This window comes from Taeniopygia guttata, chromosome 3 (genome assembly GCF_048771995.1).
Source record: "Taeniopygia guttata chromosome 3, bTaeGut7.mat, whole genome shotgun sequence".
Lineage (NCBI taxonomy): Eukaryota > Metazoa > Chordata > Aves > Passeriformes > Estrildidae > Taeniopygia > Taeniopygia guttata.
The window spans coordinates 105,115,541-105,132,704 of record NC_133027.1 but is presented as its reverse complement, the minus strand read 5'-3'; the positions used below and the strand labels follow the sequence as shown (position 1 = coordinate 105,132,704).

Genomic DNA, 17,164 nt, shown 5'->3' with positions numbered 1-17,164 from the left:
AGGAGTAAGGAGCTGAGAGAGACTGGAAGCAAGGCTGCAGTGTGCCAGCTCGTCTGGGAGGTGCAGCTGGGTAAAGTGCAGCAGCAAATCCTTTGCAGTGCTGGTGCTGAGAGCTGTTTCAGAGGGTGATTTTGTTCTCCAGTGTTTTAACGCCACGCACAGTTTGAGGTATTTGCATGGTGAGTGTCCCTCTGCCTGCTGAGGTGGCTTGTGTCACTGTCCCTCAGAGCTGGGAAAAGGTGGCTGTTGGGCTGCTTGTACAGAAAGGTCCCTTTTGGAGTGTTTGTGTAAAAATCTGGGAGAACCAAAATACATGTGACTAGTCCAGCAGCATGTTCTCTTGTTGCTGAAGTCCTCAGATCTTGGTTCCTGGTTTAGCAGAGTAGGAGAGCATGTCAGGACATCCTGCTGGGCCCACGTATATGCTTAGGAGGGTCTGCTTCTGGGCTAGCAAGGAAAGCTAGCAAAGCTAACTTGACTTTTTCATCTGAAGAATTTAGCTCTTCCCATGTACAGGCTTTTTCCTATTCTGTTTTCTCTTGTGTGATGAGTAAGAGCTGGTATTCAGAAGTGGTGCCTGAAGAGCGATGGGTTTGGTTGCTGAGTGGAGCTGAAGGTCCTAACAGTTGGGATCCTGGAATGCAAACAGCATCCAAAAATGGCTTTGCCTTGTATCCATTAACACAAACACAGGTCAGATGTTTTAACTATCAACATGGGTGAAAAATTAGTCTTCCTGATGCTCTACAGGACTACCAGTTCAGTATATTCTGGATGCTCCAGCTCTCAAGTGTGAAAGGCCAGGGACAGAAGCACCAGGAGGTTGCTTCCCTCTGCAGATTTTTGCAGCCTCTCCAGCATCCTTTATCTGGGATAGGCAGCACCTCATCAGCCAGCTGCCAAGCAAGGAGACCTGCTGATGGTGCTGAGGGCTGGAAGGAAACCTCAGATGTGGATGGAGATATCACAGGCTGCCACTGGGACCATTGCTGGTAAGAGAAAGATGGTGGGGACCTGACAGACTCCCTGTTTCCCCATCAAGGAGTGAGGATGTGGGAAAATGTGATGCTTAGCACTCAGCACCAGGGCTTAAGAGATCCAGAAAACCACCCATTTGCTTTCAAGGCTTATTCTGCAATCAGCATTATTTCTCAGGAGGAGAGGATTTTACTGTGGAACAGAAGGTTGGGGAATGGAGTGTTTGTAAAGGGAAAAGTCATTCTGTTTATGGGTTGGGAGTCAAAGACCTTTTTGGATGTGATCACCTCTATCTGTCTGCTTTGCATAGAGGAGGCAAGTTGCTGGACAGTTTAAAATGTTGGCTATTTTATATAATACTAATAACAATTTAAATATTTTCCCAGCTGTTGGAGGATGCGATTTTTCTTTGATAGGCCATTATGTATGCAAGACCAATTGGTAAACTGCAAAGTACTGTTCTGTAATTATTCTCCCCTGTAGCTTTAATGAGGAGATCTGCGTGCAGTTTGATGGGAGAATATACTCTGCCGACAGCTACATGGAAAATCAAGACAGGTGTAATCTGCTTACTGTAGTCTGTGAATCCTCACCATGTGGCTATGTTATCTCTAGTGCATGTTTATAGAAAGATGCTTGTAAAAGGATTTAATTTAATGGAATAATGGTAACTGACACTATGAAAATGAAGGGGCTCAAATAATACGGTGAGCAGAGTGGTATAAACACTAAAGTAGATGATTAAAGAATTGGTGTGTACTACATCATTTAGTTATGTGAAAGGAAATTCAAATCAAGCATTCTCTGTTACTAACCCAGTCTCTAACCCTGTCCACACCATTTGGGGTATGCACGTGGCAATATCTGGTCAGTTGTGCAGATGTGCATGGCTAAAGCTCTCTCACTAACGTCACTAAAGTTCTGCACAGGCCCATTCCAGGACCCGAGTCTGAAGAGCAGGATATCTTTTAGAAGGCAGATACTCTGCTGAGCTGTAGCCAAAAGCTGCAGCTTTCTCTCAGGTGGAAGAATAGTTGTGTGATGAAAGGACGAGTTCAAGCTTTGTTTAGGAATCTACTCTGTGGTGGGGAAGCTTTGAGACTCCCACATGTGATGGGTCTTTGTTTCCTTACCTGCACAGTAACGATAACAATAAACTATTACTAGAAAAGCAGCCCAAGTAACTTACTATTTTGAAGCCTATTAAAAAAAAAATTTAAAAAAAAAAGGAACATCTCCTTGCTAGCAGCAGTTGCACAGGATGGTTAATTTGGAAAGATAAAATTACTTAGGCAGAACTGTGAATCTAGCTCTTTTCAGGGGCTGAAAGAAATAATACCCAGTCACTCTCTGTGGGTGTGATTTATTAGTTATCAGTCATTCTTAATCACTTGATACTGACATATATCTAACACACTGGAGAGTTTAATATCGGAAAGAATACTTACCATGATTTTTCTCAGCAGTCCATTTTTAAGTGCTGGGGGAGATAATGTGGTGCCAGCACTTTGGTATTGTGTTTCAGATCCTGTGTGACTGTCCTTGAACATGGAGAATGAGTGCACAGAGGGTGGCAAAAAGTTGTTAGCAAGAGCTGTGCTAAGTGTGGCCATCCTCCTCACTGAATTGCTTGAAAGCCTTTGGCTTATAGAATTCACACATGTTATGACACATAGGTTGGTGATTTTTTTTATTGTTTAATTTTTTTGTGGTAAGGCAAATTATACTGATGTGTCATTCATATCAAGGATATTTGGAAGTGCATGATTGGACATACTATGCTGCTGCTTCAAGCAGAATGTGTTTAAAACTGAGAAGCTCTTCTGCTGGAGAAAGATGGGGATTGGATGGAGTTGGGCATTGCTGTTAATTATTCTTATTATGCTGATCTTGCTCAGATTTTTGAGTCTGGTGATTGCACTGATAAAGGAGCAGCCTTGATTTCTGCACATATGTTACAGTAACTTATAAAACTGGGCTCACAGATTGCACTGAAGCTTTTACTGTTCCTGCAGAACATTTTGGTAGTTCCAGCAGTTTGATCACAAATGCAGCATCTCTCTCCTAATGCTGTGCGGGTTGATAAAACAGTTGCCGAGCTGGAGTCCCTAAAGAAATTATTAATTATCTGGTTAATGTGCATCAGGCTGTGGGAGTGTGAGATTAATCACCAGTGCTGGGATGAGTTGCTGAAGTGGATTTTGGTTTTTCGTCTCCTGTCACTCGGTAATGGCTTTTCCTTCCTTCACCATCAGGTGAGCAGGTGCGGAGATGCTGTATTTTCATTTTCCTGTGGTCGGGAACAGCCGGTGACCAGGAAATGCCTCTTTCTCAGTCCTGCTGCATGAGCAGTTTACAGCATGGAGCGCTACCTGCTTCGGATGTTCCAGCTGCAGGAGATGCTCCTACAGCACAAGACTGACCTGAGCCTTTGCAGATAAACACATTCAAACACATGTGCCTGGGGAGAAATGCCAGGGAGGAGTGTTGGGCTGAGCTGGATCTGACTCTTCTGTTCCCCAGGTCCCAAAGGGGTTGACTTATATTTGGAAGTGGAATTGCAGCTTGACTCCTATTTTGAGTGTATTTATATTATCTGGAATTTTTCAGTAAATGAATATTCAGCATGTCCCCTTTGTTTAATGTAAGGAAAGAAAAATGTGCTCATTTATTGCAAAGTTACAGAAGAAGGTGGTTTTAACTCCCTCTTTAGTCGTACCATCCTTAAAACCAATTCATATTCAGATACTGGAGAAGGAGTTGGAGTCCTTTCCAGCGGTGCTGGATCAGAGCATTGAGGTGCAACACTGCAAGCACTTGTCCTGCCCTGTTGGCCATCACCAGCTGCCTCAGAAATGGTTCAGTGAAGCCCTAATGTTCTTCCAAAGCTCCCTACTGTTTCACACACAATTGCACCACACACTGTACTGGTAGGTAAAAAAAAAAATTGTGTTTTAAATCTGACAGTTGTGTTGCTATGTCAGTCTTGTACACAAAGCCATTAGCAGCTCTGCCCCAAGGCCTTTAGTTTTAGTGACTACTCTGAGGAGAGAATAAAGGTGAGATGGAAGGAGCTACACACCTAAAGCAGAGTTTGCCCAGACTACAAAGTGTCTCTAGTTAAGAGGAGAAGAAGCTGTAGACAATAGTGCAGCAATCATTGTGCTGAGGGACAGAAGTAGAGTTTGACCCTCTATTTATAATATCTAGGCATTTGGATTACTTTATCACCTCTAACCATGAGTAGTGTTTCTCCTGGAGGAAGTCCTGTGAATAACCACAGCCAATGAAACTGAGTTGCACAGCACTTGAGATTGAAGACCTGTTTTTAACCTTCTACTTAACTATGTTGTAACAAGTGTTTGGGCTTCTTTTTTTGTTGGTTGGGAGGGGTTTTTTTTGTTAATGTGTAGATATTGGCCCCAACCAGCTTATGGGGTTTGTTTCTTCTTGGCTAAACCAGTGGTGTTTTTTGTCCCTACTTAACTGAAAATTTTTGAATTTTTGATTACCTTGCCACTTCAAGCAGGCAGAGATATATTTGAGATTGCATTGCACTCATCCATTCTTGGGTTTTGCTCTCCTTATTGTACTGTCCCAAATCCCTCTTCAGCTAAAGATGTTACCTCAGGAGGGGAAGAGATAGGTGTGCAGTTTTCAGAGAATTTGCTTTTTATAATAGCTAAGTGCTCCACTCTGTAATCCCTGAACAGCCCACGATGGCATAAACATCCATTTGCGTTACAAGCTATGGTATAACTTCACATTAAATGTAGATGACCCATTTGTGTTTGAAACCCCCTAACCAGCAAGTCAGCATGGCAGCAGTGGGACTTTAAATGTTAAGCAGTCTTCAGGGCTTCAGGCTGAGCATTTGCACTCGAGTTGTTTGGGTTTCTGCTCCTTGCAGAGCTTCCTGAGTTTGTTGTGATAACTAAAATCAAGTTTACTTTGTTAAGCTCAGCAGTTCCCAGAACTGAAGAGATAACAGGGGGAAAATAAGACCTTTAGGAGACAAGAAGTAAATTTCTGTCTGTATGCGGATGCAGGCCACTGTCTTTGTATGACTTTTTGATTATGATGTGCCCATTTCTTTTGGCATGGTTGTGTGCTCATGCATGCAGGGGTACTTGCCCACAATGATGTACAAAAGCAATGCAAAAGGAATGTAAAACTTGGGAAATGTATCAAACATAAAGGCAGTAACTTGCCAGCCTCTTCTGTAGCTCTGGATCTCTGGTGCTTAAAAATAAGCGAAATAGCAGGTTTTCAGATGAGTAAATTGTGCAAATTCATGCCTAATTTACATGTATGATCACCTTCACTGCTTGTACAAATCAGGTAATTGTGCATGCAAATAGCTAATTAACAAAATTAGCTGATCTGCTGATGCAATCTCAGGATCTGTAAGTGTATACTAGCCATGCAGTTATCATATATCTACAAACCAGTTGTATGAAGAAAATCTAAGCCCTCATAATGCAGCAGCTGTGGGGAGTTGCTTATTTTTTAGGATCGCCGGTTTTGGGGTGGAAGTATCTGATGGGGGATCACAACTGTTACTGCACTTGGGATCTAAAATCTCTGAGGTTTAGTAGAAAAAAACAGTAGATAAATTTCACTTCCAAGTAGAAAGTCAGTGTTGCTGCTGATGCCCATTCCCAATGCTGCAGCCCATGGCAGGCTAGCTGGTCTGGTGCATGAAGTGCCCTTCCCATATAAGTTGTTCCATAGTTTGGCCCTATGGCTTCATAAAAATACCTGTGAACAAAATTTGCTAAATGCCTACTAGTTACTATTCTTAAATACATAAAGCATTACACATTTTAAAGCTGCCTGTCTCCTTCCACATTGGTAGAAAAGAATTTACTCAAAAAAGGTTTAAAGGGCAAGTCTCCCGATTTTGTTTATTTGTCTTAGCCTCTTCCTTAGCATATTTGTCTGCTAGGCGAAAATACCCAGGCAAGTTTAAACATGCAAATTGGCAAAGTTTTCAACTGCATTTGTGGACACCAAATATGAGTGTAGGGAATTCAGAAGTGTTTCTCCCATCTCTGTTTCTGTTACTTTTATAGCTGTTATGGGGTGGACAGACAGCCTTTGTCATAGTAATTATTTATCATTTCAAACCAAACATAATGTGAACTTGCAGTCAATTCCTACAAATAATTTAACATCAAGATTTGAGGTGTCACATTGAATGTGCACAAAAGTAACAGCAAAATCTTCTGAAGGCAGGTATTTCTTGAGCTATCTCTTAAAAAATGTCTCCTAGTTATAAAATAGATAAAAACCTGTGTATTATATTTGTGACCTATGTAGGGCCTCCTTTGCTCTCTGAATTTCCTTTCTTAGAAGTGTGGTTTTGTTTTAAAACAAAGATAAAATATGCCATTAGCACGTAATGGACCAGGATTCAAATCCTAACAAATGTTTGTGTCCAAGGCCACAAGACTGCATGTCTTTGATAGTTCTCACATGGATATCTGTGGTCTGTAGCATTTTCAAAGGTACTTCAAAAGGAGCACCTTGTTATATTCTCAAGAGTAACACTCATTTCCTTAAAACCTGCTCTGTGAAGGGAATTCTATGTGGCTGGGATATGTCTTTAGAAAAACAGCTATGAAATATTTTGCTGTCATCTAGGTGGCCTCCAGACAAAGAACCAAGGGACTTCAGTGTAAAACACGTTGTGCAAAAAAACAGCCTGTTTCTGGTAGAGTCGCATCCATCTAGTGGTAGTTGGGTGCAGAGTCAGGAGAGAAGTGTGCCAGCCCCGGTGTGGTCACCAAGTCTCTCCTCTGAGGGTCAGTCTGCTTCTAAGCATGTACAGAGGAAACTCTCAAACACAGACAGAAAGTCTACTTTAAAGATAATTTTTTTTGAAAAGCAAAGTAGTGGAGACTTCCATGTTTTTTGTCTGCAAACAACACTGAAGAAGTTTAAAACCCATAGATGATAGCCTCCTTTATTAAGCTGTGTACTGGTGGGAATTAACACACACCCCCTTTCAAAAAAAAAAAAAAAAATCCAAAGCAGAACCAAAAAACACTAAATCCTGAGCAAATATCACCATCACCCACCCCAAGAAAAATACCAAAATCCAGAGGAAAAACTTCCAAACCAACCAACCAAAAGAAGTTAAGATTTGAATGCTAGTTAGCATTCTGATACCTAAAAGCACATGCAGCCCACGGCTTGCTGTTATCAGCTTGTGTGTCCCAGCCCTGGGAACAGAAGGCAAGGCCCTGCTGGTGTGTGATGGGCTCCTTCCCCCCTTCCAGTTCGTGCTTTGCAACTTAAAAATGCAAAATTCATTGAGTGATAAGTGATGATTAGTGAGGAGCTGCAAAAGGGAACTGGGGAGGATGACTTTATTCCTGGTGGTGTCAAGTCTTTCACCTTGCAGCTCTTTAAAGGAACAGTGGCAACTGTTCCTTTAATTTTATTTACAAATTTGTTTCAACAAAAGCAACAGTTTTATGACTTTTATAAGTTATCATTTCTCAAAGGATCCTAAAATGTAAATAAATAGCTGGCTGTAAAAATCTTTTTCATCAGCCAAATTTTCCTATTGACTGTACTGGTGACCTGGAATTAAAAACTAATGAGAAATGAGAAGAAAGCAACAATAAAAATAAGCAGTCTGGTTTTAAATGCCAAGCATAATGAGACTAAGGGAGAAACAGAACTGAAATAAACTGAAAATAAGACAAACAAAGCTATGTAGACCTTCATGTTGGGACAGTGTAAATCTTTCTTTCTCCAGGAAGCAGAACTGCTTGCAGAACTGGGGCTGAGGGCTGTATCATGCTGAAATGTCTCATAGGTGTGTGGTGGTTTTCCTTCCTTGGATCTGGCTGTGGGCTGGCTGTACAGTGCCAGTCAGAGAATGAAGGAGGTGTTTACTGAACTGTTTAGAATTGGGAAGGGCAGAGGAGATCCTTGGCTATGGTGATGATGTTTATGCTTTTGGTTGGTTGAAATCCTGTTAACATCCATCAATACAGGCTTAAAACCTTCTCTGAAACTTTTGGAATTGCCTATTTTCTATTATTTTAAGGGACAGTTCTTTTTTTTTGGATCATTGATACCCTATTGAATTCAGTGGGAGAACTTGTACCTGTGATGGGATAAGGTTTCCAATCCCTGTTTTACTTCCTTAAGGACTAAAGGAAATGACAAGCTCCAGGTGATCATTTTAAAGAAAGGATGCATGTGCCAAGTGGTAAGGTGGTTTTGTACAAGTTCATATTATTTTTTCTCCAGTTACTCATCAGCACTAAATAAATGGCACCAAAAATGCAGTGCTGATGCAAGTGCCAAATTGCTGCCATATGCAGATAACTCCTCCTTGCCCTTTCCTGTCAAAGGCCTTAGTGCCAGCCAGTGACATGGCTGATTGCCTTTGCTTGATGAAGGGACATTTGAGGGAACAGCTGACGGCTGAACTCCTCTAAAATGGAATTTATGATTGTAGTGGTAGAACTTGTCCTAAGAGTTGGTACCCACATTTTATCTAAAAATATGTGCCCACAGTCATTCCCTCTAGCCTTCATTTCACAAGCCTGCTTGAAGTCTCTCGCATTGCGAGGGCTGCAAAGCATCATCACCATTATCTCCAGATGATCAGAAAATTATATTCCCTTCAGGCAAAAGATGGGTTCTTCCTGGATAGTTGCACCTTTATCTTGCAGCCCAGAGCCACTTGGTGTCCTTGGATCTGCACCCAGGCTAATCTCTCTTGTACTGTGTGGAGGAGTGTTGGTTCCAGCAGAGCAAGTCTCTGTGAGCATCCTCGTGCTGGCTTCCAGGCAGTTTGTAATCCTGGGTGTTTATCTTTCAGTTTCTTTGTGGCTGGGCCTTACTTGGATATTTTTATTGAAGTCCTGTGACAAAAAACATAACAAGTGGCTTTGTGCCTCTAGTACAATGGAGCTGTGCAATAACAGTGGTAACATTTTACCCCCAAAAGAATCTTCAAGTGGAGTCACAGACAGCTATTCAATGAGTTTAAGTGACTGTTCCTCTCAGTCATTTCAGGGATTTTTGGTTCCATCAATTGAAATCTGTCAAAATGCAGCGCTCTACAGCCAGTGCAGAGCAAGTCTGTGTTCCAGGCAGGATTTTCTAGTCTGAAATGGTTAAGTGGACATCTCCCCAGCTTCCCAGTCATGTGTCTGGTCCCATGCACTGAGCACATGTACTTCATGCTTGTCTCTCTATCACAACCACAGGATCTCTGTTTACAGCACAAACAAAATGCTGCTCGAGTTGTTTCCTTTGTGGAGGGGGTGAGAGAAGAAGCAATATCTGGGAGATGATAATATTTCCTTGGTGTGGTGGTACTGGTGACTATGTGGTGATACCCCTAGCACTTCTTGATCCCTGTTTCCATGAAATACAGGCTGTTACACCCTTCTGAAAGCAAAGGAAACATGCCTTGGAAGAGACAAAGAAAAAAAAAAATGGTGCTTTGTCCTGCAATGCCTTTATTTACAGAGTTTATCCAGGACCTCAAAGCTTCACTAAATAGAAACTCAGTGCACAGTGACTTACCTTTCCCAAGGAATGAACAAGCATATTGCATTGATATTTAAGTTTTGAGGTCTTTTTATATCCCTGGTGCAAGAATGAAGCTCCCAGATCAGCTGCTGCTGGTGATGAGACATAGATGCTTTATTAGGGATAACTTGGTTTATCTCCTTTGACACTTTTCTGATATCTCTTGATCATTAAGGTCTGGATTAAGTGGAAAAAACATTGCTTGCACAGATGTTACGTAGCTTATGCCTCAGATCTCTTATGAGAGAGTTTGGGTGCTTAATGTCTCCTAATACAAAAAGAAAAATCAAAGTCTTGTGTACAGCTTACTTCTGTCAGGTGCCAAGATGAGGGTTAGGTGAGCACATAACAAAAACCTGGATGTTTGAAAGTCACATTTCCAGCTGCATTTAGGAATTGTAGATAAAACACATTGAAAAGAAAAGGGCTGGGTTTGCATTTCCCAAGTGGGCTTAATGAAATTTAAGATGTACTTCTCTGCAGCAGACTTAGGAAAGTAATCAGCTGTATTTTCTTTCCCGTGAACTTGCATTGTGACATTTTTTGTGAAGTAATGCTATATCTCAGGATCTTGCTGTATGTTCATTGCTGGCTTTGGGAAGAAAGTGTTCTCCAGTAGCAGCTTTGCAGAGATGAGAAAAGGTGCTTGGAAGCAGGTATTGGAAGACTATAGGAAAGTAAGTCTGTATTTATTTGTCTGCCCCCACAAAAATACTGTTTTTCATACAATTTGTATGGGTTTTCAATATTTTGTTCCCAATCCCTACTCCAGTGGAAATGTAGCTATTATTTATAATCAGTAAATGAATGGCTTTGACTCTGAGCCTGTAACAATGCAGAAATCAAACATTCCTGTCTTTGAGCCTGACGATGTTTCACGAGAACACAACAGGTATTTCTGGGGCTCCTCAAGCTCAGGGAGGCTGCTGTGTCACTGGGATAGTGGAAATGCTGTGGTAATTTTGAAAGACCTGTCCTGGGGACTGCTGAGTTTAACAGCTCGATGCACCCTAACCAGGGCAGCCCTTTATTTGTCCTAGTTTGCTCTTCTTCAGCATTTTTCAGTTGAGGATTATGAAAAGTGGACTTCACCCTGTGAAGCTGTTACTGTAGCCATTTATGGAGGGAGAACTGAGATTGTGATAAAATGTGACTTTCCAAAGGTTAGCTCTCGTGCTGGTAGCACAAACAAGGACCTGTGCATCTGTTTTCTGAGCCCTTACTCCTATGTCCCACATTTACTTTAACCAGGTGGGAGGAAATCCATTTCTACACAGGGTCTAGCACAACTTAGGTAAGGATCATGTGAATTGTCAAGTGAGAGCTTCTGCTGGTGCTGCACAGAGGGGTAAATTGGTTGAGAACTTTGTGGGCTGCTTCACTAAAGACAAATAACCGTGTGAAATTTCATTTGCAGAGAAATTTTCTTCCTAGGAGAATGCAGAACCTCAGCATAAGTAGATCTGCAAGCTAATGATGTAAAAATAGCTTGGATAATAAAAATCCAGTAAATAGAGGTATGGTAGCAATTGGGATGTATGGAGAGACAGGCTAAACTGATCTGACTTTATTATGAGGAATTTATTCTCTCACAGAGCTCCTCTGTTTTAACTCAGTCAGTGCTGTGTCACTTTTAGCTGAAGCAGAATACTTTTTATAGAATTTTTAAGTCATCTTCCTGTAAAACAATGCAAAAAATTGTTCAGCTGCAAACTTGAGCTCGCTCAGAATAATGCAAATTTGTTTTGAAGGACTTCAGGGATGTATTTCCTTCTGAAGATTCCCATTCTTCTGTATTTTCTTTGCCAAATGAGTAATTAGTTGCTCCTTGATTATTGCTTATCACTTTATAGTTTCTCATGGAGACAGCAAGGGACTGTGAGGCTGTTAATAGCTATGCTCAGATCACCTTTCCTTCTCAAGCATGGTTTTATTAGCTTAAAAATAACAGTGGGAGTGAAATGCTTTTAAGTTCTTGTATTTATTGGTTTTTTTACTGGAATCCTGAGTGCTTTCCAGTGACCACCAGAAGTGCATAATCTCATTTTTCTTCCCTTGAATCTCTACACCCCAACACCATTGACGAACAGCATCGGGCGCAAAAACTCGACCTAGGCAGTCTTAGTGTGGGATGAAGAAGAGACTTGAAAATTTTCTTTGATCCTTTCAGATGTTCCTAAACATGGCAACAAGCATGGCTCTGCAACAGATGCAATTCTTTCTGGGTCTCTAGGTAACATTTGAACCTGTGTAATGTTCGCAGCACAGCGCCGTAAGTAATATTCCAGGAAATGCGCTGCCGCTTGTTAAAAAGGATAGGACCCCAGAGATGCCTTTAAATATGCCTGTAAAGTGAGAGGTGCCAAGAGAAAGATAATATGGCTGATTATAGTTATTTACCTTACATTTTCATTCGCCCTTAACTGGGTGTAATTTAGGGGCATGAAATCTCTTATTGGAAGTGTATTTGCATTAAACAGCTCTAAGCAACCATGAAAGTGCAGGAGCTGAAAAATTGACAGACTGGGTTTCTAGAATCCCAAAGTAGCATTTTTTTAATAGGCATACAAACAAATCAAATAAACATGTTTTGCTTCAACGATTTAAAGAATATGGTCTTTGGAGTAATTTGTCTCCCTTTTTTTTTTTTTTACCCTATCATTTCTAACCTCTTCACTGCCTATCTCTAGTTTGCAGCTCCTCCTAACAATCTGCAGCAATTTCCAACCCAGCTGTTGTGGTTGCAGTGCATTGTGCCTTTGTTTAGCTTTCCCTGAGCTATCAAATCATGCTATAAAGGGGATTACCTGGCTAGTGATGTTGTTTTTGAGGTCTGCACTTTTTAACAAATAATTGCTTCACAGTGGTTCTTCCCCATCTCCTGCTGCTGAAAAACAAAAAAAGAATAAAGAAAGGAAAAAAAAAAAGAGCCCTCTGAAAATCAAACTTTACAGTTGGATGGAATCAAGTCTTGCTAGTAAGCACCTTTGGTTGGCTTTGATAAAACACCTTTGCTTCCTTTGCAAGTAATCATAACCAAGTAGAAATCAATCAACGAGTTGCTGATCTTTTCAATCAGCTGGTGTATTTGTAGCAAGACTTGGATGTTCATGTGTGCTTTTAGAAAAAGACAAACATGTTTTTGCTCTACTGTGCTGGCATGCGCTAAGCTTGAGAAGTTTATAATCCAACTGTGTGCTGTTAAACAGGTATGATCTTCCACCTCTACCCCCAGCAGTCGGTCAGTTCTTTTATAGCCACTGCCTCTCCCACAAGGCAGTTTATTTAACTGATGTTTGTGAAATGTTGTGATCTTTGCATGAATGGAGTTATTGAAGTGAAAAGCATTAGCAATATTTATTTCAGCATGTTGCGGAATTAATGACTAAGCAAGGAAAACTGGTAAAACTTGCTTTTTATATGCACAATAGAGTCTTTAAGAAATTTGTGTATAAGGATGCAGACATGTCTGAATTTATGTTACAGTACATATGCTCTGTCAGATGGTTTCTAACAAATATATATGCTATTGAAATATATCTATAACATTCATTTTTTAGTATCTTTTGAGTGTTAAGTAAAAGCTAGTGTCTGTCTTGCTCTGCTCAATACAAAAGATATATTTACTGTACTTCAATGTCTTCAATTTTTGTTCTCATTTTGCAAACACAGTACATTTTAATTAAGGCTTGTCACTCGAGATCTAATGAATACATTTACTGTAATGTCTCCATCTTCAGGAGGTGAATTTGACTTAGAAATTGTCTCTGCCACAGAGGGCCCGATAATATCAGTTTAATGATTTCTTTCTTTCCTGGGGAAGAGCAGTTTGTGTCGTTCACCCAGCTCTCGCTTAGTTTGTGCTTGCCTAAAAGGTTGCAGAATTATGTTTATTGCAATATACAACAAAGAAAGTCTCTAAAGACAAGTATGTACATTTAGCCTGGACAAGCTTACATACCTACGTAAGACTGTCCTATTTTTTCCCACTTTTTTCTCTCCTTTTTTCTTTGACACAGTTTCAGGTGGGAGATAAATAAAGGTGGTTTATTGATTATATTTGGGAAAGATTAAGAAAGTCCTCTCCCCCCTCATGCTTCTGTTGGCATATGAGAGGACTTTGATCAAACAAACAATGAATTGTCCAATACACACAGTAAAAAAAAGGAAAAAACTCCTATAAGAGCTAGTTTAAATTGACCTTTTACCTGTGACTATTTCTACTCTGGTGGGTGAGGACTGTGCAGGATGAGGGTTGTCGTCCTCCTGTGTCTCCAACTCATGCTATGGTTGGTGTTAAAATTCCTGCTCTTAATGTCAAGTCTAAACCATAACTAATTTTACTGTCATGCAAATGCCATTTTATGTTCTGCTATTGTGCATGAATGTATCAAAAAATGAATTTGGAGTTTTCAAGAGAAATGAAGTAAAGCCCCATTTTTTTTGTTTTTCACTGTTGCTGTATTTAAAAGAGAACAGTTTTTTCAGCTAGGTAAGTCAAGGTTGTGTTATGGTGCTGTCTCCTGGTGTAGTGTTCTTGAGGGAAGTCTTTAGCTCCCAGCCTTCTTCTCCAGGCTCTTCTATGTCACCATGTTCCAAGTGTGCTATACCAGCTTTGTTAGATAAGGCTGAGCTTTGCATGAAGGAAGAGCCCAGTGCAATGTTGAGTTAAAAGGGAGATGACTGGGGGAGCCCACAAGACACAGGGGTGCCCAAAAGAGCAGCCAGTGTGGGAGCAGCCACATCCTCATCCTTGGATGTCCTGGTTAGTGACTTATTTGGCAGATAATGTGTGATTCACCTGTGGTGATCCAACACAAACATTTGGGAAGCGCTGTTGCATCTCCTCGGCGTGTGAGGAAAAGCGTCACAGTGAGGGCAAAGCCCAGATTTTCAAACATGCTCAGGCACTGTGCCCTGGTGTCCTCATCCAGGGTCATGCTGGAGCTCTGTGACAGCAAGAGTACCAAGGCTGCCTCACCCAAATCATGCCACAGGACTCACACATCCTTCCCTCTGGCAGCCCATCCCTGCCACAGGGATGGCAGGAGCAGGCTGGTGACCAGGATGCTCGACCCTCTGTCTGCCACTGCAGAGGGGCAGGGAGTTAAGTGCTGCAGAGGGCCCTGAATGGGCCACCTGTGAGGTGGCAGGTTATGCTGGTGACAAATGTGTGCCACTGATGGGTACATGCTTTTCTGACCTGCTTTAATTTTTCTAGCTGGGCCTTTAATTGCCAGGGAGAGATATAGACAAATGCAATAAGAAAATCCAAACAAATCAGAGCTATAGCAAGGCTCTACAAGGAAATACATTTTAGAAAGACTTTTTTTTCCTTAATTAATCGGGATTTTGTTGTCAGGCTAAAACAGACTAAAAATAAACAGCTGTATAGTACTTCATTAAGCTGCCTGCTTGGAGTGATTTTCCCATTGATTAGTCTCAGGGCTAATGCTGGTTCATTCCTCATTTCATTGCTAATTAACATCAGCTCTGCTCCTGACCACTTGACCGCACTCTCTCTATGAACATGTGCCGGTTTGGCAAGTAATAACTGCTCCCTCCCTCTTAAAAGGGAGAGTCAAGGTACAAAATAGCTATCAAGAGTAGATCTGTGCCCCTACTGTAAGGACAGCAACTGTAAAGCCGTGTCGGCCCGTAAGAAGGGTAATAAACATAGTTTACAGAGCGCAGGAGTTTGATTGAGGAACTATGTAAATACAGATGATGAGCTCAAGCTGCTCTATGAATTGACAGGCTTGGCTCATCTCCTGTCAGTTGAGTTGATTCAGGCTCTTCTGGGGTGCTTGTGGCGCAGATGACCTGACCCAGGGGCTTAGGGCTGCTGGGTGTCAGCAAGAGGGCAGCTTTGGCTGGGCAGCACTTAGTTTTCCCAGTTTCCTCAATGTTCTCAGAGTTTGAATAATGAAGTACATTGGCAGTGGGTACAGAAAGAGCAGGAATAAACACCATGGTTATAGCTTTGTCAGGACACTTCCGTGCAAGAGGAATATAGATGCAAACAGGGGAATTGAAATACCAGAATTGGCATGGATGCCCTCTGAGGAAATATCTAACAACTTTAATGAAATTAGAAGCCTCTGTTCTGGGTGAAAAGGTCAATTTTTCCATAAAATCCAAGTAAACTGGCATTTTGGAAAACATCTACTACTTGGCACAGAATAAATAACGTTATCCCAAAGTCTTGGTTCAATTCCAGATAATAGCTTTTTCTTTTAATTGAATTGGATATTGCATTTCATTTTCAGAAAGTCTTTTTTTTTTATTCCTACATTTTGAAGCTTTCATATCTCAGAACTAATCAGAAACTCAGCCTTATACAAATCTATCAATTGGAAACAGTCACTGAAGAAAGAGCTTGCCTGAGTGATAATCCTTTTCTACCTACTTTTGAGTAGAATCCTAATTCACTTGTTCATCAATTATATATATTATATATTTCTGCCATTAATTCAGTGGCTTTAGCGGCTCAGTCTTGCAAACACTTGTGCACGTGAGTAACTTTAGTCATACAAGCAGGTGCTCATGTGAACAAAATTAACCATGTGAGTTATTTGTAGGATCAAGATTGCTGTAGGTAGATATCCAGACACAAAGCCATTGCATTCCTAACTTCCCTTCATTTATCCATAGTAACAAGAAACATTTCTTATTGAAATGAGTAAAAAAAAAAAAAACAAACCCAAAACTTAAAATATTAGTAACTTTACTAGTTATGGAAAAAAAGAAGTCATTCCTATGTTTAAGAACATAACCACTTCGGGCCAGGAAGCACTGCCTCCTAATTAAATGTTGCATGGTTGGTTACATCATGTAACCTTCATGGATGGTTCTGGAATTCAGAGCAGAGGCAGAAGTGTTAGGAAGTCCCATGTTATTGTCAACTGAGTATATATAGTGCTAAAACCATATTGTGCTGCAGACCTTGTTGGGTTGGAAATGGAAATGGAATTTTGGTTCCTGTTCCTGATACATGTGGCACCTCTTCTTTCTAAAATGATGCCTATGTTATTTTTAACTTTTCTCATGTAACTTCCATTTCCAGTCCTGGTCAGATGAAAAGAAAAATTGCAGAAAACAAATATTTACATTAATAATAAATAAGCAAAAGAAAAATATTTCCTTGAATGTTCTTTAACTGTAAGGAGTCTGGTTTGAAGGAGTGCCTTGGTCTGTAACTTCCTTGTGGTAGGTTGGGACCTACATTCTTTTGCTTACATTCATTTTTTGCTCTCCTGTGGAGAGGTATCGAGAAATGGTAAAACACTTATTCACTGCTGGCATAAAAATGATCCCAAAGTTGTTTTCTTTCCTCACACTTCCGTAGTGAAATAAGCATATCCATATATGTACTTTTGCATCCATGCATGAGGAGCAAACAAAGTTTTTTTGCCAGCAGTGTCCAAGGCACTTGTTGGTGGTCCTGTGTCAAGGGAAGCTTTCTGGGCAGCTTCATTGGCTGCATCTTGAGGGGTAACAGAGCCCTCAGGACACAGGGACAAGCTCTGAAGCCCCTTTCCAGGCTTGGAGGGGACTCCAGCAGTGATGGAGAGAAGAGCAGGCAGATGAACCAAGTAGCGTGGGCAGGACTGGCTTGGAG

General features: G+C 41.0%; 1 protein-coding gene across 21 annotated transcripts in view; it reads left to right on the top strand.

Annotated features, from left to right (window-relative positions):
• ESRRG (estrogen related receptor gamma) overlaps window positions 1–17,164 on the top strand; it is a 391,934-nt gene that overhangs the window by 114,863 nt on the left and 259,907 nt on the right. The window contains exon 1 of one of the 21 annotated variants that reach the window (XM_072927556.1): window positions 974–992. The exons of the other annotated variants lie outside the window; for them this stretch is intronic. The gene's annotated coding sequence lies outside the window, so the exon portion shown is untranslated. Of the gene's footprint in view, window positions 1–973; window positions 993–17,164 lie in introns of those variants that run through there. 21 annotated transcript variants of the gene reach the window in all.